The sequence below is a fragment of the Falco peregrinus genome, chromosome 5, assembly GCF_023634155.1.
Source record: "Falco peregrinus isolate bFalPer1 chromosome 5, bFalPer1.pri, whole genome shotgun sequence".
NCBI classification, from domain to species: Eukaryota; Metazoa; Chordata; class Aves; order Falconiformes; family Falconidae; genus Falco; species Falco peregrinus.
In genome coordinates this window covers 104,087,544-104,112,114 of record NC_073725.1, presented here as the reverse complement: position 1 = coordinate 104,112,114, position 24,571 = coordinate 104,087,544, and the positions used below count along the sequence as shown (strand labels likewise).

General features: G+C 45.5%; 1 long non-coding RNA gene across 2 annotated transcripts in view; it reads right to left on the bottom strand.

The window, feature by feature from the left end:
• The window catches only part of LOC114013641 (uncharacterized), a 38,017-nt gene extending 13,795 nt beyond the window's left edge, over positions 1–24,222 (bottom strand). The window contains exons 1-2 of one of the 2 annotated variants that reach the window (XR_008747608.1): positions 23,468–24,222; positions 23,220–23,389 (exon numbers count right to left, since the gene is read on the bottom strand). This is a non-coding gene — a long non-coding RNA (uncharacterized LOC114013641). Of the gene's footprint in view, positions 1–116; positions 535–23,219; positions 23,390–23,467 lie in introns of those variants that run through there. The other variant, XR_008747607.1, reaches the window with a different exon arrangement.
• Between the last annotated feature and the right edge of the window lie 349 nt (positions 24,223–24,571).

Sequence of the window (24,571 nt, the reverse complement as noted above, 5' to 3'; positions counted from 1 at the left end):
ATAATTTATTATGTATCATTACTAATAAAATTGGTAAACAGTACTGTTTGAATACAAAACTGAGCAGGGAGGCTGAGCTACCCAAGGTGACAAGTCGGAGAGAGAAGCCAGCTCACCTGCCTGCTGCTCATGCTGCCTTTTGGCACAGAAGCATCCCTCCTCCTTTCCCAATGCTCCATGCTGTCCAGACACCTGAGAACTGTCAGTAATTTACCCGGAACTATCCACAGGCAGAACAGTAATCATAAAGTCTCCTTTTGCCTGCAAAGGCAGATACTGTTTTAAGGTACAAAAGCAGTTCTGTGAATGCATGGAAATGCCAATCCCTGGTTTCAGAAGAAAACTTCAAGTGCTGTGAATCTGTTCTGTCTCTCTTTAAGAAAGGAGTATTCCCAGGGTTTGTGTTTTTGTATGCCAGACTCCTGCCCTCTGAGCAGAGGTGGAGCATAGGAAGGCATTTCCCTGCCTTGGCCACAGTGGGCTTGAAAAATCTTCCTAAAGGAAGCAAGCTTAATAAACAACAGTAAGAGCAACAGGCCTCCTCCTTAGCTCCCAATAAACAAGGAGCAGAAGGAAGTGAATTGAAAAAACCACTACCATCCCCCCAAAAAACGGTGGAGGGAAGATTTTGAACAAGCAACTTCTCAGTGTTTCATTTTGCCCCTATATGTCAATGAAAGAATTTGCACATCGTGGGGAAATTCCAGAATAAAAACTGGTCCGTGCATGCAAGTATCATGCAACCTAAGAGTCAAACAAGAACTAGCTATAGACAGCTTATAGGCGCTGGAAAGATGTTCAGGTATGGAAGGTGATCTCCAAAAGCTGCAGGGACAAGTGACAGGTTAGTGCATGGGGTTATGAAGTGCATGGGTTACCCCTGGGTGCTCTGAGGTGTCCCTGTACCCCAGAATCATTCACACATCCTTAGAGGACAGTGTGCAGCAGACACAGAAACTTGTCTATAATTTGGGGTTTTTTCTGACCTAATTGATAATGGGTTTCTCTATTTGACATTGTCCTAAGGGACAGAGATACTCTCTGCTTCCATTACGGGCACTTGCCAGACCCATCTAGCTCTGTTCCACAAGAAAGAAATCCCCAAGGATTCCAATTGTTTTAAATAAAAAGCCTAAGCAAATGAAAAACAAACCCTCTCCTGCCACTTACTTAAGCACATGCAACCCTACCAAAACACACTGCTGCTAATGCTTTGCAGCAACACTTGCTCAACACCAAACAAAAGCACATATAAGTCACCAAGTCAGTTGGTAAAATCAGATCTAATATGTCAAAATATTTCAGTTTCACCCAAACATTCTTAGTTAGCGCTAAATATTCATTCCCTCTCTTAAATCCTTCTGCAAGGCAAGCCAGATTTCCTGCTAGAAAACAAAGTTAAGTAACATGTCTAAGATCACAGAGGAATGTTGCTGAACCAAAGTAATCACTAACATCTCATCCCTCAGTCTGTCCTCCTCCAAAGAATGAGGCTCCACTCCTTCCACTTCAGTACATTTCACCTTGGCTTTCATCCACTGCTTATTCTTATTTCCTCTTTCCTAGAATCCAAATAAATGTGCATGGTGCTAACTGAGCTCCTACAATGCGAACAGTGGAAGAAAGGCATCTCGTCCTTTATCCCCTGAAGGGCTCAGGCAGCCCAGCACAGCGTGCTGCCCGTGTCCCTGGGGCCATGCACCCCTCTACTCTCGAGGTGACTCCTTGTGGGGAGCACCCACCCTTTCCCCAGGGATGCCCCGTTCTGCAGCTCACTCGCTCTCCCTGGTATTTCAGAGAGCAGCTGCTTTAGCACTAGGGCTTGAGCCTTCAATTCTGGCTTGCTGCACCGTCTCCTGGATTTGATCCAGTCCCTCAACCCTTCCACCCGTTCTTTGGAGCCGAGACACACCAAGGAGCATCAGGACATGTTTACAAAGCAATGGCTGAGAGTTTGTCCAGAAAGCTCTATGCGCACAAGTGCCTTTGTTTTTACAAGAGAAATGTCTACAGAGCTGCATTTAGGAAAAAGGCGAAGAAACATCTGTGTACACACAACAGCAGCACAGGCACAAGCTGCAGCTGCGAAGCCCCTCTAACTCGGCTGATGCTGTCTGCTAACTGCTGGCATAAATATAGTAACAGTGTTGCACATATGGCAGGCTGTTTAATTTTAGAAATCAAAACTATCAAGTGATTAAGTTAGTCATCCTTCCTCAATTTGGGACCAATACAACAGTACCAGAGGCAGTGGTCATAACCACTGTGGTTTGTGAGAGAGAAAGAGAGCACATGTGTGTGTGCTCCTAACAGCAGCAGGGAACACCAGAAACCCTGTCCTGCTCTGTCCAGCCTTGTTTTTTCAAAGCAGGGTCAACAAAAGAAAAAAAAAGCCCAAACCCAACTTAAAACAGCCTTTAAATGAAAACTGAGTGCCTGCAGATCTGCATGCATGTACCCGCACAGCCTGCAACACGCTCTGGGTGAGGCGTAGCGGAACCGCTGCCCTGAACACGCACTTTCAAGAAGCGAGATGAAAAAACCGTTGTGCCAGTTGGCCTCTAGATGCTGGAAGCGGGATACATTCAAGTCACAGTCAGGGATTTGAATTTCCCAAGGGAAACTAATGAAGAGGGAAATGGGAGTGCAGTTCAGCCAGCACAGCTGCCACAGTGCAAACGTGTCTGGGGCAGGAGTAAGAGTGAGCCACGTGCTTGGGCATTGCACAGATCCTTAGCACCAGTTGACCATGTCCCACTGTGCTCAGCAGTTCAGCCTGTGCCAACGCTCACGCAGCCGCCCCTGGGCAGGAGAGGCCTTGATGCACCGCAGAAGCAGCATCTTCCTTCGCAGGCTTATCCTCAGATGCAGCACCAGTCGCGTCAGGAGGATGCAACCCTGCAAAACCCATCGGTATCTTTCCCTTCCAGTGAAAACCAACGAATGAAGAAAGCAAACAAGTCATGGAGGGATTTTCTGTTTCTCTAGACAAACACACTAAGAGCAGTTCAAAAGAGGCTAATTAAATTCCAAAATCCCTGTGCAAATACATTAATAATGATTTTGAAATGAGCAGTTAACCAAGGAAGTTTTCAAGGTGGGAAGTGTTTGATACAGAAGAGCGCGTGAGGAAGAGCTGCTCAGCCTACATTAGAGACAATCTCTCTGGCTGGCACGTGTTTGGGGGAGTGGGCAAAAGCAAATGCTCCTGGGCTCAGGAACAGCAGTGTCCCCAGGCTGCAGGGGGACACAGGAGGCAATCCCCTCCTTCCCAATCAGCGGGAAGCCATGCAAACAGTAAATGACGTGGCCGCGAGCCTGAGCGATCACTGCATAGCCCCATTGAAGAGCTCTTTTTACATATTTCCAGGATGGAGGAAAAGCAAAACACATTTTTTTCTCTCCTGCTGTCACTACAGGAAATTTCCAGACACCAGATAAATCTTTGTCCTCTTCCCACACAATCCTAGTCAAATCAAAGGAAAAAAAAAAAAAATCAGTTGCCTGTAACAGATGTATAACAGTTACTTGTGGGGAAGGGGTTGTCCCACAGCCACAAAGACCTTTTGCCTTATTTTTCTTGTTTCTGCAGCTTGCCTCAATAACTGCACCGATGGAAAACGTGTATGCAATGCTACTGTTCTAATAGGAATCAGAGTCTGCCCCCTTTGTGCATGAAGCATGAAATGATGAGAAACGGATAATTTCTTACAATTGCCTATATGGCAGGGTGGAAAAATACAACATCGTTAAATGGTCTCCACTCCCATGGTTTGTGGAATCTCTTGATTTTAAATGCCATCATTCTCACAAGCAAGAACGGCGATAGTACCAGTCTTCATGTAACGATGGCAAACCAAGATCCACAGAAAAGAAGTCATGTGCCCTTGTGAAGTCCTTGGCAGAGCAAGGAATTAAACCCACTGGCTGGGGCCCTGAAAACCAGGCCACCCCATCTTAGTCCAATCTCCAACCATGGTCACAAGATTGTCCCTCCTATTCTTTTCCCCTGTTCTCTTTCCCTCATTCTCTGCATGTCCTTGCTCAGTCAAATACAATTACATTTTTTTCAGGCAAGATCTCATGAGATACTGATTCATACGCTTGTTAAAATCCAGATCCATTATACCTCTCTTTTTGCTTTCATTCACTAATTTTATTGTCCTATAAAAGAAAAGATTTTCTAATGAGATATATTCACTATGCTGCCACTACTGCTAAAGGCATACAGCTGCCATCATCTTCCGGAAACATGTTTGTTTAGTTTATAAATCCTCGTTTCAATATGTTGCTAAATACAAAAATTATGCATACAGGATAATAAATTTCAGGATCATTCTTCCTTTGGATTTGACAAATAGAATGGCAGTTATTTCCCCAGCCCTGAAGTACCTCTTTTAAAGAGCAGTCAGCAGTACGATAACTTTAGATAAACCATTTAATTTCCAGAAGTGGCCTTGTCTCTATGCACATAGAAGTTATAGTCCACCGGGTATTATCCCAGATTGCCCCTGTTGGGAAGCAAAGGTTTTGGGTGAGTATGTAACTGGCAGTCTCTGCCTTCTGCATCACAAAGTTGTCTAATTTGAAATGTAAGGATCACTTCCACGAGCCATAAGAAACTGTATTTGTCACTTACCTCAGCAGCAATCTGAGTATGCTGTCCTGCAGTTCCAACAACTAGGGGAAGAGGCCCAACTATTGTTTTACTGCTGCATTATTTGTAGGAAACGAAGAGAGAAAGTGGGAAATAATGACAGAATAAAAAATGACCAAGAACCGTAAGGAACTGATTTAGGAGGGAAAACAGCGAAAGAGTGGAAATGCTATGCAGCTTTGACTCATGTTTAAATGCTCCAGGAAAGGAGAATTACTTAGAGGTAAATCCAGTTGGTAGAATCAGAAAGGAAGAAAGGTTGTTAACTGCAAAATTCAACTATACCACCAGGAAAAGCCTCCAAGCCATTCAATTTATTACGGTGTGGTGAATCCTGCCTAGGAAAGGGACAGAATTCACACTTAAAAGCAGCTCAGATGAAACAAATCAGAGGTTTGCTTACCATATGCGAGCATACATCAGTTACCTTTAATTTAGCTAAAACTTGCACGCTGGTAGCAGCAAAGACATGGCCAGAACAGGTCAGTGCAAGCTGCTCATCGACATCGCCAGGACTTCAGACAGAAGCAGACCTTGCTGATGCACACATTTCTGCGAGCGCTCTGTGTAACAAAATGCTTGAAAGAGCAGAGGCATCCAGAGATGGCAGAAGAACTCCAAGATGTCAAAATTTATCTCCTTGTAACCATCTAATTCACTTCCAAGCTTGCCCTAGGGCAGAGACAGCAGAGCCCATGAAGGAGTGCTCCCCACGGCACGCAGGACTGCCATTCCCACCCAGACCACTCCTGTTCCCTTGTGAAATTTCACATGGGTAAATGAGCCTTTTCACCCAACTGCCATAGCATGCGTGTGTCCTGCTAATGTGGAGCTGCTGATCATCTGAGTCAGGACAGATGGTAAAGGGCTTGCACAGGGGCCCTTTGCAGGGCACACTCGGGGCCCCCTGACCTGCCAGTTCAGAGATCCTCCACAGCCAGCAGCCCTGGCTGATGAGCACAGCAGCTCACAGACACTGACGTGGGGTGGGCAGGAGAATTTCTGAGGGCATGAAACCATCATAATGGCAAAGGGATGTTTTGCTGATGCCAGTGCTTCCTTTTGTCCACCTGAGGCTCTCTGGAAACAGCCAGTGTTAACAAATGCAGAGTAAGACCTCTTAAAACCTCCCCTCTGGAATCTAGGGGCTACTCATCAAGAACACCAGAGGTCTTGGGCAAAAAAACTTTGGTAGATTCTTTCATATGTACTTCTTTATGCATCCTAGGGGAAGGATTTCACTGCACTGTTCTCGCTGCAACTAACGGTACTGAGCCTATGAGAAGGAATGTTCACAGACTGAAGACCCTGACCGCAGAGATTTTACAGTCTTTTTCAAATCAATGACTACAGACATGCCAGGCTAATCCTGATTAGTAACAAACACCTCCACTGTGATTATATTGATAAAAACCACTTAAGGCTTATGTCAGGTGGACCTCATCTCTTTCCCATAGCTGTGTCTGATATTTTAGCCACTTCCCCATCCTTTTTCTCTTGCCCAACTCTTCCACATACTGGTACAATTCAGAAAAAAATAGGAAAAAAGCTAGGAGCTGTTCCCAAAATCGTGGCCTCCAGCCACCACTCTTTCTCCCTCCAACTGAGGACCGCATTCCTGTTGGCTCTCCTGTTTCCTAGCTGAGCTTGGAAGTGCTAAGACACTTTTTAAACCCTCCTGGTTCGCACAGGTCTATCACATTGTCTGGGATATGATGGGTAAAAAAAAAAAGCCAAGGCTATGTTGCTTGCAGAAAGGCGCTACATAAGCAGGTCAGGTACCTGCACTGCACAGGTATTTGAATACCTTTTGGGCTGGGCTTGGAGACAACAACCCCTGGCTAAGTGCCACTATGCAAGTGGTGAGATGACAGCCAGCCAGGATGGTCTAGTGGTATGGCAAGCGTGCAAGTACTCAGATAAAAATTGTGGGATAGCAACAGGAAGAGCTGGCACATGCAGAGCATCGGTTATTTGGGAACAGAGACACCTCCTTGGTGGTGCTAAAGCATGCCATGCCTTAGTAAGCCCATTTCCAAGGTAGCTTTTGTCATATGCAATACAGCAATGTCAAATCCCAAGAAACATTTCATTTGTCTGCAATATGCTGTAATGCGAAAGAACACAGAGGTTACTTGCATCAGACACCAAGCATAAACAAGTATCTGCTTTAACCAGCTGTCCTTTTTGTCAGAAGAGGTATGACATCAGAGCCCAGATGCTCGAAGGCCAGCCGAGTTGGTCAGTGGGCCAGAGCAGGGCAGCCTTGTTCCTATTCCCTGCTCAGCAGGGTGTTGTCTGATAGTCAAAAGGTGAACCAGGATCAAGATTTTGTTCCTCGTTCAACACTGACTCACTGCATAACTTCGAACAAGATGCTAGGCCACACCTTCTCCATGTGGAAATGGCAGAATTTACCCATTTTCCTGTGCCCGTGCCTACGGTGCAGTTCATGCCCAGAAGGTTCTTTCAGGTCATTGGCTCAAGGGTGCCAGGCAAGAGCAGAGCCTGACTGCTGTAATTACATCCTGGGCTTACTCTACACAACTTTAAGAGCCTCAGTCAACGTATGTGAATTTTTTCCAGCAGTCCACGAGTTCTTCTGTATAGTAAAGTTAAAGCAAGTGAGAGAAAGAGAGACGTTCCCACTTGATTGGCTGTGACTAGCCGCAATTAAAAACTATAATTTATTACCCTGGATTACGAGTATAATTTCAATGCAGAGAATTAAGGTTTTCTTCTGAGATGGAAATAAAGATTAATTTTTAATTTCCTTTCTCACTGCACATTTAAGAGCAATGGACTCCATAGAAAACTGCAGGTCAAAATAGTTTTATGGAGGAATGACAATGTTCCATTGCTGGATAATTTAATGCTCTTGCTGCCTTTTTAATATTTGACTGCAGCTCCCTCATGCGAAACAACGGCAGCAGACGCCACACACGTTTGCTGCAGCACTCAGGTCAACGTGACTTTGAAACAACAAAGTTTCACTGCTGGGGACTTGGGCAGCTCCTGGAGTTCCCTGACGCAGGCAGCTGCCTTCCACAAGAAGGGCACAGGCTGCCTTTCCATCAGGGCAGGCAGCTGGTCTGGGGAGGGGATGAGCAAGAAGGACATAAAAGCCTGGGGGGAGCAGAGGGTACCAGGATGGACTGGCACCTGGGGGGAATAGGTGCGCAGCAGGTACATCCTACCTCAGACACAGATGGGTGTAGGCAGATAAAGCAGGAGAAGCATTTCCATCTGGGAAATGCTGCCACAGGGCACTGGGGCTCTGCTTTGCCTGCAGGCAGAACATGTAATTCCAGTTTCTACAGCACATCAGCAGAACACAGGGGAAAAACGGTGAAGCACGAGGTCATGAATTCACTTGGTCCCTGGCACCATGACTAGGTCACTGCTTGCCAAAACTGCTCCCAGCCCCTGGTGAAAACAGCCTGGGAGAAGCTGGGATATCCACACCATTACACAGCACTTCTGAGTGACCTGTAAAAGAGAAACCAGTGCAGCATGAAAAAAAAGAGAGGAGGTCTGTGTACATCCATTCCTCCCAGAAACAGCAGCTCTCAGGACAGGATTTTCTGTCACTGTTCACAGCAGGAGGACACCACCAACGTGCCTTAGGCCCAATATTTGACCCTGGGAAACTGACAGTGAACAGAAACATCACTGAAATTCCTAAATGCCTTAAATCATTGCCTTGGTAGTAGCAATTAACAAAAAAAAACCCTGCCATAGTAATGACTTGGATCCCAGTTAACTGAAGAACCCTGCACTGACAGAGCTGCATCCTAGATAGCCTAATAATAAGGCCTTTCCATTGCAGCGTTTTAAAAATTTAATGGCATCTTATAACTGGTGTCTCGGTTTATAAAAGGGGTTGAGATGCCCAAGTGATGCAACTGCTGCTTACAAGAGGATTAAGCTGAGCACTGTGCAGGGTCACAAGGAAGAACATCCCCAGGGACATAGTGGTGACAGTGCTTTCAACAGGGACCAAATCCTTTGAGTGCTGAAGGTCCCCAGCTCTCTTGGTGGCTTTTAGCTGAAATCTGCTTGAGGAGGGAAAAGAAGATTTTTCTGTTAAATGCCTTCACATAGAGATCTCAGAGGAGGTTCAGACAGAATAATGAAGTTAATTCCTAATGTTTCAGCAGTCCCTCTCCCTCCAGGACTCCTAGGAGGCATCTAAAGTACATCCATTTTCAGTGTAGAACATCAGCAAAATTATGCACACAGTTTAGGGCAAGCCAACACCAGTCTGCTACTGCTATCCTGGTGCATAAACTGACTCTGTGTGAGGTGACAGTTTCACGAGGGATCTCCTCAGAAGCGGTACATGGCTCTTTTTGATCCTTAGGCTGTACGCTCAGTTCTACCAAGCCAAGGCCTCAGGAGGTTGCAAGGGGCTAGTCCTGAGTTAGGAGGCAGGGATGGACACCACTGTGTAACCAAGTTTAACTCCGTTAACTTCATTCTGAAAAACAAAACCACTAGAAGTTGCACCCAAAAAAGTCAAAGCCACTTTCTTCATGCAGTCCCTCCCTTCCAATATTGACATATTTTCTCATCTCCTCCAAGGCTACCTGGAATCAGCCTACCATTAGGCTGAGCACAGGGCTGTAGGCTAATACCATGAATCAGCAAATGAAGCTTTTATGGGGTAAGGGACCTCAGAATGTTGCTCATGGTGGGTAGCAGGCAGCAAGGACATGCTGAAACATCCCAGGGCAGGAGAACAAGACAGGCATTTTTCAGGCTGTCACTGTTCAACTTGAGGAATCATCCCCTTGCCAAGGAACTGAGTCTTCTCTGGGTTGTGAAGGTTTGTTAGATGGATTTACTTCCCTAGGTGACCAGAAGGTACTTGATTGCTTCTTGCCAGACTGGGAGATGCCAGAAACACAAGTAAAATGTATTCAGATATATTACAATGCCCCTGAAACCCACAGGTCTAACACAAACTGTATCTCAGCCTTTTCACATTGAGTCTCAACATAGAAAATATAACACCCACAGACACAGCGCCCCGTAACCCTTGCTACCCAGACAGCATGACCGCTCCGAGCCTGCTTCTCCTGCTGAAGCAGGGACAGCTCTGGCCATTTGATGCATATCTGCCCATGCCAACTCAGGCAAAGACTTCTCAGAGTTCACAGGTAAAAGCAGTTATTTGGGAGCCCTCTACAGAAAGCACAGAAGCTGAAAAAATGAGTGCACCTGAATGGAGAGTGCTTCTTTCTTCCTCCTAGCAGGACTGCTCCCCAAAGCAGAGCTCTTTCTTTGCATGAGATTTCAGAAAGAAACTCTAGCCAACTGCAGTTACAAGAGCTGCTCCAGCACTTCTTACAGCAGGGGTGCTAAGTAGCGCCCGGACTGATTTCTACCTCGGGCATTTATCACGTCCTGACACCTTAGGAAATTCTTTGCAGATTTCACGTTGCCTACATTATTTTCCTGCACCGCCTGTCCTAAACAATCATGTCCAGACATTGTTCACTTTAATCAATCACGTTTCTGTTCCCCTGTGGCTGTCTTTCAGCAGTGACTGGAGCAGTCACTAAGTACAAGTTTTCTTCTGATGGCTGAGGAGTCACCCTGCGAATGGGATACACACCGGTCTGGATGCAACTGGACTTTGGGAGAGCCTAGCTTTTTTCAGCCCAAAGCACCCAAAATTCTGATGAGTTTTTCAGAAGCACTTGCCCCTCTGCTGCTGGGATGCTTGTGGCCACCTTTGCCAAATAATCCAGATCTTTGGACCATTTGGAAAATCTGGACTCCAGTTTTGGAGCTCTGGGGAAGCAAAGGAGACCCAGAACCACCAGCTACAATGAAGCATCCTTCTTACAGGCGTTCAACATCAGTCCTGTCTCTGGTAGCCCACCCCTGGTATAACCATTGCCTGAGTGCAAAGACCGGTACGTGTCTCCGGAAATGGAGTTTAGATGTTTGTCTTATCTGAGCAAGTTCAGTGACTGAACACGCTGCACAAAAGAGTGTGAGCAACCCTGACAAAGCAACTGCCGCCTCCTTATCACGGTCTCCAAAAGGACTGAAAAGAATCAAGCGTCAGAGACTTATCTCTTGAGAGATGTTCAGTGCCCATGCCTGGCTTACCAATCAGCTCTAAGTCCCTTTTGCACTAGAGTTTTTCTGCCTTGTTTTTGGCCACACACTACAGCCTTGCCACTTCCTGAGCGTGGAGGAGTCGCGAGGGGAAGGGGGGTGTGGAGGATGGGCCCTCTGTGCCCACGTTATTGTCTTCTACTTCTGGACAATGGGATGGCTTTACTTGTGACAATTTTACCGTTGTGATAGCCATAACAAGTGGCCATCCTGGTATCACAGGCAGGTTCTGGAGGTTTGGGTGACGTTAATGAAGTGGAGGCTGAGGACAGGTTTCCTTGAGGTCATGTTAACCTGGTGTCCCTCTGTATAGCCTCCCCATAGCGCACAAAGCTCAGCTTGGGGTCCTGCAGCTAGCGTGACAGCTGCATCAGTGACAGGTGCTCACCCTGAGATGGGAGAGGGCTCTTGGCTGTGGCCTACTGCCAGTTCCAGAAGAACACAGGCTTGGCACATGTCCTGTGCGTGGCGACAATTGTTTTGGTCCCTGTAGGGCTGGTGCAGCTTTGAGACTTGTGGGAATGTGTATTCAAGAAAAGGGATATTGCAGTGTTAAGAGAGGAATTGAAATAGTCTGAAAGTTTTAAAAAAAAGTCAGTCAGAGGAATACTATAGACCAGGCAGAAGGAAACATGTAAGCTCCTTTCAGGAACAAATGCTTCTATATATTCCCACTGACTCCTCAACTGCTTCCAGTTGCACTGGAAGGGATTTACACAGCTGCACATAGGACTATGTGTCCTATGCCTGCCACAACACTCCCAAGCAAGGTAACCTACTACATCACAGAAAAACTGTGAGAAATGTATACCGCTTCTCCAAAAAGCTGCTTCTGCCATGAAACATGCTAGATCCTTTAAGCCCCTTCCCTGCCTGCTCAGTCAGCTGGTATACAGGATTTCCAACAGCACCAAGCCCTGCCCTAACAGTGCCCAATGAAGTCAGTGGAAAAAACACATTTTGGTTGCAATAGGAGCAGAGTCTGGCCGACCCTGAATGCTGTTGGAAATCCTTGACTAAGGGACAGAAAGAATACATACAGAGATACTTGATTCTGGCACATAAAAGATCAGGCCAAAGGCACCAGTGAGTAAGGAGGATGGTAGCAACAGCTTAGACAGGACAAAGCATGCAAGGAAAATTTACACTTCACTCCAAGAACAGCCTCTGGAAACTAGCATGAGCCCTTTTTGGGTTATGGTGTTACCCAGCAAGAACAGAGACATCACAAGTATCACTCCACGATAGTGGGACACACCTGTCAACTGGCATTTCTACGTTTTTGGTGTCTAGAATTAGTAACTTAACTCTCTATGTTGGAACCTGTCTGCAAGAAACAAGCTGGGGTTTGTCCCACATCAGCCCCATCTGGGATACGGTTACAATGGCCATAACCTTCAGCTGATCTCCTGACATTCCACATTCAAGACTGTAGAAATTCAAATGCACAAAACCTCAGCTCCAGCAAAGGAGGATTCAGATTCTCACTCACATCTAAATACTCAACCAAAGTATCCTAAAGCAGCTCAGAACAGCCTGTATCTCCACTTACAATTGTATTTGATCTCCCTTTCATTGCCTTATTCCAAGTCCTCAAGTTTAGGCACGCAAACATATGGATTTATACAGATCTATAAACTAATATATATGTTTTTGAGACCACTTTTTGAATTTTGATGTTATTTAAGTGAGAAGAACATTTTTTTATTGTCCTTGGCACTTCGGATACAGAAAAAGTATAAAACTAGCATCATGCTTTATTCTCAAGAAAACCAGCACTTCTCCCCTCAAAAGCTCGGGGTCTAAGGCCAGACATATCATGAGAAGGACAGTAAAAACAGTGCAGAGAGAGTTACAGCAATACCATCACTTGCTTACATGGCTATCCTTGTTTGTCACTTGCCCAAGACAAGCTTGGGAGCCCAGCAGTGAGTGTTTCAGGACTGGGCAGAGCCAGAAGACCTGCAGCCTGGCCCTGAGCAGGTCACCTCACCCCTTGTGCCTGTCCTCCCTCTGCCTAGCTGCCTGCCCCGGTTGGGACTGTCTCCAACTACCTGTAGTAAGGCGTATCTCCCCTAGGCATAGTCTGCTCCTTGTTCAGTGAAGCTCTACTACAACCTAAGGTCTCTAGGCACTTCCATAATACATATATTCAGTAATAATATGAAACGGATGCTAACCAGTTGTGCAAATAGCTCCATTCATTTCCATATTTAAAAAATCTCTCCTCCAGAAAACACACATAATCAACACAAATGTCTGTCTGTAAGCATGCAAGGCTGAATTAACAACAGATGATGTTTACGGAGAAGTCTCACCAATTGAGCTTTGCACAGCTAAAGTTCTTTTATCAGATGTTCCCCAAACAGCCCCCCTTCTCTTGCTGTGCTCAGCTTAACTGATACAACAGGAGTTGGAGGGGAGGTTGCAGCTGCCAGATAATAACTAATACTTGAACCCCTTTTTCCACGCTGCAGAGTTTGGAGGTTTGGCACACCGGTGATCACGAGCTCCACTTAGCTCATGGCTTCACCTCAATCCATGCGGGCCAGACTGACAGGACAGGGTGGAGCTCCACAACAGTTTCTCAAACCCCTCGGTTAACAGCACCAGAACCTGAGCTATAATAAAAGCTCGTCAACTATTTTTCATTAGGCTGTTTCCATGGGAGGATGTGGACAAGGACCCACCAGGCAAGGCTGTACTCCTCTCCAGGCCAGGCTGTACTCTTTTCCATCGTCGCCCATCAGAGCTGCCAGTTTCAATCGCAGTCTGCTAGTCCTCATGCTTGCCTGAAACACGGTGACTTAAGGAAAGGTCCCAGACCCTCACCCACAAGGTCCATGCCACAGGGCATGCTTCGGCCAAAAATGGCTATACAGCAGCCTTTGCTGTGTGGCCCTGAAGTACTGTTTTGAGACTGGGGGCAACTGAGAACTCCTACCAAAAAATGGAAGGATGCAGCAGAGGCTGTAGGTAGTCCTGGCTGGCCACTGCCCACAGGGCACCCACATTCCCTGGCAATTCACATGACAAGGAACTTCATCACAGCTCAGGCCTACTGAACAGAGCTCTGGAAAAAAAAAAAAAAAAAGGACATTTTGTTTTCAAATGTTTTCCTTTCACAGGCATTGAATGAAGAAAGGAAAAAAAACAACAAAAAGCCCCAAGCTCTGATGAGAAAGATAAATTCTCAAAAACAGTGACAGACGCCCAGAGCAGATACCGGAGGAAAAATGCCACGGAGATCCGATTAGCCCAGTGAATCAGCGCTGCGGACAGTATCTCTAAACCAAACTACCCTTCTCTTTTCCCCTCCCACACTCTTCCCATCATTGCAAAGCTCTCCCAGCCCACAGCTCCTCTGCCCGCTGCTCACACACACGAACCCTGACCAGGGCCTGATGCTGTCAGCATTGACTCACGCAATGCCCTCCATTGATGCTGGTGAAGTCAGTGCTGGTGTAGGCATTTGGCCTTTGGCTTTGGATAGCTTCCCTCACCACAAGCACAGATGCTGACCTCTGCTTCCAATGTTATGCTATCCTTCCACCGCTCCTGCATCTGGGATTATTTCTGGGCTCATGCAATTGTAAGGGGTTGGGTTGGCAGGTATGGAAAATGTCTTTTTGTGAAAGAGGAGAAATGTTTCTTTTTTATCAAAAGACGACACACAGATGTCAGATGGGTGACATGCTCATGCATTTGTGGCCCTGATGCACTGCCTATGTCAACACAACTGGTTTCTTCTGGGGGCTCTTTGAAGTGCCTTAAGAAGGAGATAAATCTTTCAGAAGGCTTCTTGGCTTCATGATCATAGGGTCTGGAGGTTTGAATGAAGGAGCATCCGGTTCTCCACTCCACCACTTTAGTGACTGCTACTCAAGACTTCACCAAAGTATCTCTATCCCATCCAGTCTGGCATGGGCTGTTGGTTGGACAAGGAACCTGCAGTGAGCTCCACACAGCCACAAGTACACAGGCAGATTAGCTCAGGAAAAATTACGTGATTCAGTCACAGCTAGGCAGATTTACCTCAAGTGCCTTCCATCAGTCAAAGCAAGACAGGACAGCAGCATCTGAGCCAAACAGCGCTGGACAGGCTGCCTCTGCTCTCAGCCAGCATCCCTGGGGACTTTTCCTGGGAAAGGGACAAACTACAAAGGATTTGAAAGGGACTGAGGAGATACTGCCCTTCCACAGCACTGAGTTGCTCCTTTTCCTATAGGCAACGAACAACAGCCACGGTAAGTTTTCATAGTAACGACTGAAACAGCCATGAGAGGAAAAATTATCTTCAGAAGAACCGATTGTGGTCAAAAAGTGAAGAGGCAGGAAAAGGAGTGGCAGGGGGATCCTGTCCTGAGTTGACAGAGGAATTCAGTCAGGTTTTAGCTGTTTACAATCCCCCTGCTAATTAGCTAGCAGACCTTTCAGTGACTCTTCCCAGCAGTGAGACTATTCCCATACAACTGCCTGTAAGCAGCGTCAGATCACTCCCGTGCCGGCCAGATCAAGTCATAGTTTCCAGACCGAAGGGGTACCATTTTGGTCTTTCCAAAATCAAGAGGCAAAGCCAGGAACAATGCCTGGAGCAGACGAATACCGCATCCTCGCCAAAACCACTGGCAGCAGCTTTACCATGTAAGCATAAAGCCCGCCTGTCCGTGCCAAGCTGCGAGGGGGCTGCGCGAGCCCCTGGCCGCAGGGCGAGCCGAGTGCCACTAAGCACAGCCCTTCTCCCAGGCCTCCGTCTTCTCTGTTCTGGGGCCAGGATCAGCAATCTCGCTGTGGAAATAAGCTTTAATAGTTGCTCTGGATCCAGCAGGAGGAGCTGGCTAAACACATATTTTTGTCTTAATGTAGGGCCTAAATAAACAGTCAAATAAGAACTCAATTTAAAAAATCTTGTAGTTTAAAGGATTCCCTCAATTCTCAGTATTCCTTTTATTCCCATGGCAACTGATGTGAGTCTGATCTGCAGCCCAAGTATTTTTCTCCTGCCTACTTTTCTAGTATAGCTGGAAACACATATAAGTATACATACAAATTTGATGTTGGCTTGTACATTTTTTGCAAATACACCTTTATCCTAAATAATTAGTGAAAACATACTGCATTCTTTAAATAGACATATCAGCCCACTGGTATGCAGGAGGAACATCTACATGTTCATGAGGGATCATGAGCTACCTGCCTTGATAGCCTTGCCATCCATAAGGCCCATGCGTGCAGTGTGGGGGCTCAGTTAACTCTTCGCTTCCAGCCATGGCAGAACCCATTCACGCAGACATCCCTGCACGCAGACAGCGGCACACAGACCAGCTCGTTGGTTGCCCACACTGATCCAGCAGTTGCCCAGCTACTTCTCTACACACTCACCGCAAAGCCAGCAGACTTCAGCCAAATGTCACCGACACCGGCTTTCCTAATAGCCATCCTCCCTTAAGGCCTTGCTGCTACGGCCGTGCCATTTGGTGGGAACATCAGGTTCTGTTTATCTACAAATTGGGTTCTGATCCTGTGGCTAGCGAAGGCCAGGTTCAGCCACAATTCACTTGCCACTTTGGAGCTGGAAGCAAATGGAAAGACCCTTACTTTAATTATTTGGCTTCAACAGAGATGTATAAAACCATCGTCTCGGACTTTGGGTCTTCGCTTACGATTTGTCATCTGCTGGCAAAACTGCCAGGCCGAGCCCTGTTGAATTCCTACCTGGTGGTAGCAAGGAGCTTGCAGGGCCAGCTCTTTACTTGACACACCTTCTGACTTACTTAGCAGAGTCTGGATCACTTTTCAAAGCACCCATAGGCCCGTCACTAAAATATACGTTTCCTAAGACCCCTTAAAACCTTTGTAAAATATTTTGCACCTCTAGCCTTTGTGCAAGTTCTACAACCATTAAATAACAATACAACAGCTTGCTCCCAAGTTGTGAGCATGCTCTTTCAGAGACTAGGAGGCAAGCAGTAAGGACTTTGCAAAATTGTCAGATATATGCACCTGCTCATGAGTGGATATTTTGTCCCATATTTTTGTAGTAGGAAAAGAAACCTGAGGTTTTACCTGACAGCTTCTTACAATCCGGCCAGTGTAAGGTATAATACAGTCTTTTTTTCCCCTTGCTTCTCAGATCTCAGGAGCGTGTGCCAAAAGACTGTCAACTTGTTAAAAGTACATTAATGCAAATTCCAGAGCTTTCAGTTATGTTTATGCTAATAGAAAGCCTCCCGCTCTGTGACAGGCCCAAGTGAAGAGTCAGTAACAGGAAAATTAATTCCAGCTGTTGAAATTGATTTAAAACTAGCTTATTCATAATAATAAGAAGAAGGAGGAAAAAAAGAATTCCTGAAATAAAAATAAAAAAGGGAAATACAGAAAGCACAAAATCATGTTTACTGCATGAAAGCAGAAAGGGTTCTCCTGTTGGGAAGAAATCTTCCAAATTTAATCAAGCCTGGTTAGAAGAAAGCTCTAGCTTGTTATCGGGTTGTAAGTGTAGATTAACATGAAAAGAATTAGTTATGTGCACAGCCTGATTTTGCAAAGGAAACACAAGGGTTTTGTGCATGTATTTTGTTTTATATTCCTTATGTCTAATCCACAGGCAAGGAGACCAAATCCAGGCTGCAATGGGACAGGCAGTATTTTAGATGATAATGGTTGTGTACCGAGAACACCAGAGCTCCTGGGTGGGAAGATTAGCTACCCGTGACCGCTGCATTTATTTAGTGCCTTTACCTACATTTTTGCTGACTTGAGTTCTGAGTGATTTCCGTGTTTAGACAACCCCAGTCTTGGGATCACATACCCCAGTTTTGCTGGAGTTTCAGAGTTCAAATCAAGATCTAGTTGTGAAATTGCTGGCTGGCCTGCCATTTCGAAAATGATCTCGAATGTTCACGTCCTTGATCTAACTCTTTTAAAAAAAGATCCAAATCTTTTTTGTTTTCTTTTGTTTTTAAATTTCCCGACAGTGATCCTCCTAAGGTCCTTGTGTATGTATGCCTGTAGCCCTAAGAGCTGAAGGAACATAACACCTTGCAAAATTCAGTTTTGAAACAGAAGGGGAGGCAGTCTAAAAATGTGTTCAGAGAGAGACTTTCAAGCATTCAACAACTACAACAGCAACCAGATTTGAAAATAGATGGTGTTCTCATTTAATCAAAGGAGCTGAGTTTCCAAAGCACAAAACACCTACTGGCCTCTGGTGTAATACCAAGTATAGGACCTGTTCCTTTCATGGTGAGCACTTCTGAAAGACCTGAGGTCTTATTTAGGGTCCTGCGTAGATGCTAAGCCCTATCACCACAATCATATCATCTGACTAGGACCGTAGTCCTTGCTGCTTTTGAAGGGACTGATCCAGAGTTCACAAAAATCAACGAAAAGCTCTCCATTGAACTCAGCAGGCTTCACATCCAGCTTTAAGGGATAGTCTTGCATTTCATTATTCAAAAGCCCTAATAACCTTCCACAGACTATGTCTTTGCTGCCCTCATCTCTTAGTTCCACATCACTAAGGCTCCCCACCTTGTAAATGGAGGCAAATGCAAATATATACAACTCCACACATTTTTCACAGGGGTGGATGAAGGGGCAAAGACAGAAGAGATGCCATGACTTACATGGATCTGAACCAACTTATGACACTGAGGAATTCATGTGCGTGGGCGGATGCGAGGATAAAGTGTTGGACCAATTTCAGCAAGAACCTTAAGAGAAGCCAAGTCAAACCCATGGTTATGCAGGAAGCTAATAAAGGGTGCCAGCCCTGACCCTGTAAGAAAAGAAGCGGGCTGGTGAGTTTGCAGGAGGTTGCTTCCTTTCGAGGGGGAAAGGGGGAAGGAAGTATCTTTAGAAATCCCACTAGAATTTCAGAAATTTGCCCCTTTATTGTCAACTACAGAGGATCAAGATAAACCTTATAGCATGCCACAGCTCAAACAATGAAATGGACAGACTGCCAAAATGGAGACACTGTCGGTTCGGAGCGGCAGTGCCCCTGACTCGTGCCACCAGAGGAAGGAAAGAACAACAATAAAGAAAGCAGGGGCTGCTTCTCAGGGTGCACCCCATGACTTCTGCTAGCACATGTCAGGAAAGAAGGACCCTGCACATTTTTAACTGAGCAATGTGCAGCTAGAAGCATCATTTTAACTTAAAAGGGCCGTTCACAGCTTTATCTACCAACTATAGTCAATTCATGTGGGGAAACTAAGCACTGCAAATTAAAAGAGAACCTGATTAGTAAAGGAGGAGGTGGGGATATCACCCTTTGCGGGACTGATTCTTCTCTCCAGAAAAATGAGGTTTTATGGGTGGGAGCAGGAAGGATTTTCTCTAAGGGCTGGTATTTCCCTCTGTGGCACTCACTGTGTCCCCGCTCACCCGTTTTGCAGGCGCTGGCTCACCAGGCTTAACAGGCTCAGGCCATTTTCAAGCAAACTGCCAGGTTCCTGCTTCTGATCTAATGCAAGTCAGGCTTCTACCTGCCTTCAGTTCCCTTGGCCCAAAATCAGCAATGCAAACCCAGGAATTCAAATACCATCAGTTTGGGGAGGGGGTGGTGGTGTTTGTTTTTAATAACAATCAGCTTTGGGTTCTTTTTCCCTGCCTTGTGGATCCCCAGTCTTTCAGGCATATCCAAGTCACACTTTCAAATTACAAGGTGTGGGGGGGAGGGGGTCACAGAAACTGAAGGGCTAGAAACATGCCTTTGAAATGAAGCTAAAATTCTCAAGCAGTTATTTAATTCCCAAAGACCAGGCACTAAACCACCAAAAAATATCCACTATCTTCACCAGAAAACGCTGGTGCTGCAAATCCCCTGCTCCCACGTATTTTTTTGCTCGCATAAAGGAAGTTTGACTTGAGAGCTGAGTAAAGACAATCGGGATTTAGCTCTACAACTTAAAGAAACTGTTACTATCCAGAACCTGTAATAGGGAGCAAAATCATGGGTCTATTGTCCCCAAACCAATGGGGTTTGCTTTAAGCAGGCAGGAATCACATGCTGTAAAAAGTCAGGGAAAAGTCTGGACCAAACCTCAGACAGAATGCACACAGAGGCAGGCTTAGGAGGACTCCTCTGCCTCTCTTTTGCAGGGCTTTTGAGCCCGCTGCTCTAGCCAGTACGATGGCAAAACACAGGGATTTGAGAATAAAGGAAAAAAGTAACATCACCTCAGCAGCTTCCTGGCTGCACTAGTGTGAAGCAATCCCTGAGCCTGCAGGGCAGAGCAGAACACAGGGGATCCCACACACACAGGGTCAAGGTCAACTTCTCCATGTGCCGCCCTCTTCCACAGCCTCCTGCAGAAGGCTGGGCTGGCCAAAAAAGCCGGAACACTTCAAACAACCTGAACACTGTCCACAGCTAATCAGATGTTTCCTAAGACACTGAGCTGTGCAGCACACACACCCCTCCTGCTGGACCAGGCCTTTATTTCAAAAACAGTCGCTATGGAAGAAAGGAGCTGAACTCTTTTACAAGGCATTAAGTTTCATTTGCCATTACTTTGGATTTTATTGCACTACTGAATATAACAGGTTCATTAACTGGGCCAGCAACATTGTATCCATATGCCTTTTTAATAGAGCTTTTCTGTTATTGTTTCCTTATTGGTCTTTTCCCTTTTGCTACATGCAACTGGATTTTACTGGCATCCAGCATTTGCAATAGGTCCCAGGTGGCTCCTCCAAGAACCTTATTTATTAATTTGATGGCTGAATTGGTGTACAAGGAACAAAAAATACTTCATTAAATGCCCAAGAAGCTACTTCACAGCAGCAGCAACAACCCAGTATGCGTTCCCCAGAGTAAGGCCATGGGGTGAAGCAGTATCTTGTCCAGTTCACCCCTGGAAGCAAGCCAGCCACGACTCCAGTAGGACAGAGGATAGCCGTAATGAATCACCCATGAGAGTCACAGCGTGCTGCACAGGGATGGAGCCACAGGGACAGAAGACAAGGCTCCTGCTCCTGCAAACGTAAGCTTCAGAGTAGCAGCAAGACTTATGTGTGGGTAGAAGACAGTCAACAAGTGAAAGAATTGGGCCATATATTTGATGAGCCACAGAGTTTCCATAGAAAACATACTTTTTCAGAGCAAAGCCTCAAAAAAATCCGGTTCCATCCAACAGTTTCCACTAGGAACGTGACAACCAGGTTTTCAAAAGAACTGAGCACCCACCAGCACCCACTCAGCTAAGTGCTTTCAGGAATATGAGCTCCTTTGAAAACCTGGCTCCCCGCACAAGGCACTAGCAGCTGATGGTTAGACGTGAAGGGCGTACACTGTGCTCTTGCCTTGCTAAATAATGCATTTCTTTCTACAGTGGATAAAAACTGAAAAGCCTCATGGAACAAATATATCCAAAACAGGGATTGGAATACAGAGATAAGCCAATGGCAGAGAGGGGAGTTCCACTTGCAGAATTCCATGTCAAGTTTTGGGGTTTTTTTTCCACGAAAAATTCCCCATCCCCCATCAGGAATGCCAAGTTATCAGAAGGAAAACATTGTGTGTAAGAAAGGGCGGATTCTAATGGGTATTCCTGATTTGGGGGGAAATGGGGAAAAGGTTTCATGTATGTGTTTGCCATGACTATCTGTTTCAACGTTCTGTTTAATTTACACCTGGACAAAACTTGAAAATAAAAATAATAAAAATCAAAGTGAGATGCTTCAATTGTTCAGATCATATGTTGCCTGGGGCTTTATGTTTTGGGGTGGAGAAGGCTATTTTGTTTTAAGATTTTTGAGAAAAGACATCACTATCCTGATTTAGGCAATTACCTGATTTTGGCTACTTTTCTTGTCCTAAGAAATTCTCCTGAGATGGGAAATCATGATGAGCTCTATTCTAGACCTAAGTACAAGGAACAATATCAAAAGGCATCACCACCCGAGAGTACTTCCTTTTGCTGAAATAGAATCCCAAAACATTTGCTTTGCCAAGAATAAGAGAAAGAATAGAAACAGGATGCTCTTGCTGGGGTTACAAGTCACCATTAATGAATGCAACCTCCTCATCTCCCAAAAGAGAGTGTCTCACACAGGCCTACTGACTCAGGACTGCTCAGGTCGAGTAGAAAATGCAATCTTGATAAACCACAGCACAGATGAGAAACCTTCACTTCTCCTCAGCACTTTTCCCCCCCTCTTACCTCCTTGAGTTTTCCCTTACATCACCGGTAACAGTGAAACACAGAAAGGGTTTGATCCGAGGAAGCCCTGCCCTTTCACCCTCCTCACAGAACCCCTTCGCGTAACTTCTCAAAGCCCAGGGGAGCCCCGTCAGCATCATCTCCACTGGTGCTCTACTGGTGCCCCTTGACACTCGAAGCAGTGCAGGTATCTCCACATGCAATTCAGCACCAAATCTGAACCCTTCAGTGCTTTCTGGAACACCCAGAGCTATCTTCAGAATCCCAAACAAATACATTAATTGCTTCCAATTTATCAGCCTCAAATCATTCTGTCTAATTACCATTCATCTAGAGTTTGTGTTTTTAATGGTTTATGGGTATTGTTGGTAATCTTTTAATTTCTCATTAAAAACAATATCTTGTACGCACTATGTGTGAAAAGCCCTAATCCGATAAATCAAGCAAGAGTAACACAGTTAAAAGGAAATCAGCGGAACAATATTTGGGTTTATATATTTCTGCCAGTCAATTTGTAATTAAAAGTTGCTACTTTAAAAAACACAGTTGTTGCTGTGAAAGCCATTATCAGTCGGCATTTTCATATGAATACTGCTTTAATTAATTAGCAAAAGTAAATACATTATATATCAAAAACCGCTTTCCCACTGAACCCATGCGTTCCAGAACAAAAGGCTTAATAAACCATACAAAAGAGGGACAAATTAGCTGATCCCACCCCTCCCTTTTCAGGTTTAGAGTCTTTTAAAGTTCTCCAAGGTTTTTTCCCCCCCCACACTTGCTTTTTTTTTTTTTAACACATTGTTTGTTTTTCTTTAGAAGCGCATATGGGGGAGAAGATGCTACACAAACACAAAACATGCCATTCAAACTAAATGATTTGGAAATCAGTTTTGCTGGTTCTTAGAAAACAGGAGTGTTTGTGATTATTAAAAACCAAATGTAATTACGATCACATACAACACAGTCGCTTTGGAACAAATTATTTGCTGAACATTAAGGGGTTAGAGTTTGATTCACAAAAGGAAATGGTGTGTCTGAAAAATTCTTTTGTCTAGGGGCTTTCCAGAGACTGGAGACAGCAGGAGAAAATTCTCTGTTTTCATCAAGAAGCTGGAGAGAAAGTGTGGATGAACAGTGTCATTTCAGACGAAGGCCTACAATAAGAACACCTTGAAACGTCGATGGCATCTCTTACCTCGCGTGCCTTTGACAAGAAACAAGGGTCCTGCCATCTCACTAGCAAACAAATCACTCACCTCATCCTGGCCTTCTCTTGCCAAATTGCTGAAGTGCTGCAAGCAGGGTCCATCCGTGGGTCAGGAGCAGAGACAAGAGCAAGCACCTTCGCTAGCAGGTGACAGGGCTGGGCTCCCACAAGACAGGAGGCTGGTGAAAGGCAACATGACGGTGGGACCACACACCTGCCCTAAACAAAGCAACCCAGCTGAACAAGGCTCTGTCTGGTGGATCAGGCAGACTGATTCCCCCAGTTTCATTAACGTACCTAGCGAGCTGGAATTCCCTGCGTTGTGATGAACAGCAGCCTCAGTAGGTTGAGCCTCACCACCTTTTCAACAGTGTAAACACGTATTGATCAGCAGGTGGGGCCAAGGAGTGTGAACACCAGGCTGAAAAAAGTACCACAGGACTCAGTGGGTGGGGAAAAAAGAATTGCCCAAGGGACGGTTTCTTTGTATACCCCTTGCATGTCCTTTCCATGACAGTACTGGAGGTTTTCCACCAAAAGATGCCTCTAAGAATAAAGATCAACACTAGGAAGATGATGATATTGGACTGGCTAATTGTACTGCTGTTAACAACCCATGCAGGCATCCAAACCTTCACTAACACAGGAAACCCAAGGGTGCACGCAGCCAAAGGCAGTTTGCAGTCACCAACTCCAAGCCTTTCCAGCAAATTTCCTTTCTCACCAGGTATTTCACTTCTCCCACTTAGTCCTGACTCCTAGACACCTTCCCACTTGCACCAGATACTCAGCATGCTTCCTTGCAAAGCAGATGTCGAGCAAGCTTCATTCTTAAAGGAATTACTGAATTGTCCTCCTCTGTTCTTGGATGCATACAAAGATCTAATGATCAGTCCCAATCCCTTATCTTCTGCCTTTCTTATGCTTTCTCTTGCTTTCTCTGCCTAGACTTTGCATGCAATGCCTTTGGAAAAGGGACAGAGTTTTTCACTCTGACTTTTAACTGTGCAGTGCCACGCACACCAACAGGGCTCTAAATGATCAGAATTCATACTTCAAAATCATCTGGGTTCTTAAGTCATCCTGAAGATTGTCCCTCTGCTCACTCAGTTCCTTTACACCATCACACTGCAACAGCAAATTTCTTCAGACTTTTCACACAGGAGATGTTCATCTTTACACCTCACTTTTCATCCAAGGGCTTCTGTGCAACCTGTTTGATACTCTGTGCCCCAACTTCAGTCCCTCACACACTGATTCTGAGTGTCCGGGCCACAATTTCATGAGACACACATCTGCTGCTTTGGAGCCCCAGCATGACCTGGGACATCAGAACACTGCAGCTTTTCTGGGCAGACAGAAGTCATGCTGCTAATCAGTTGTTGGCTTCTTGCATGGGCT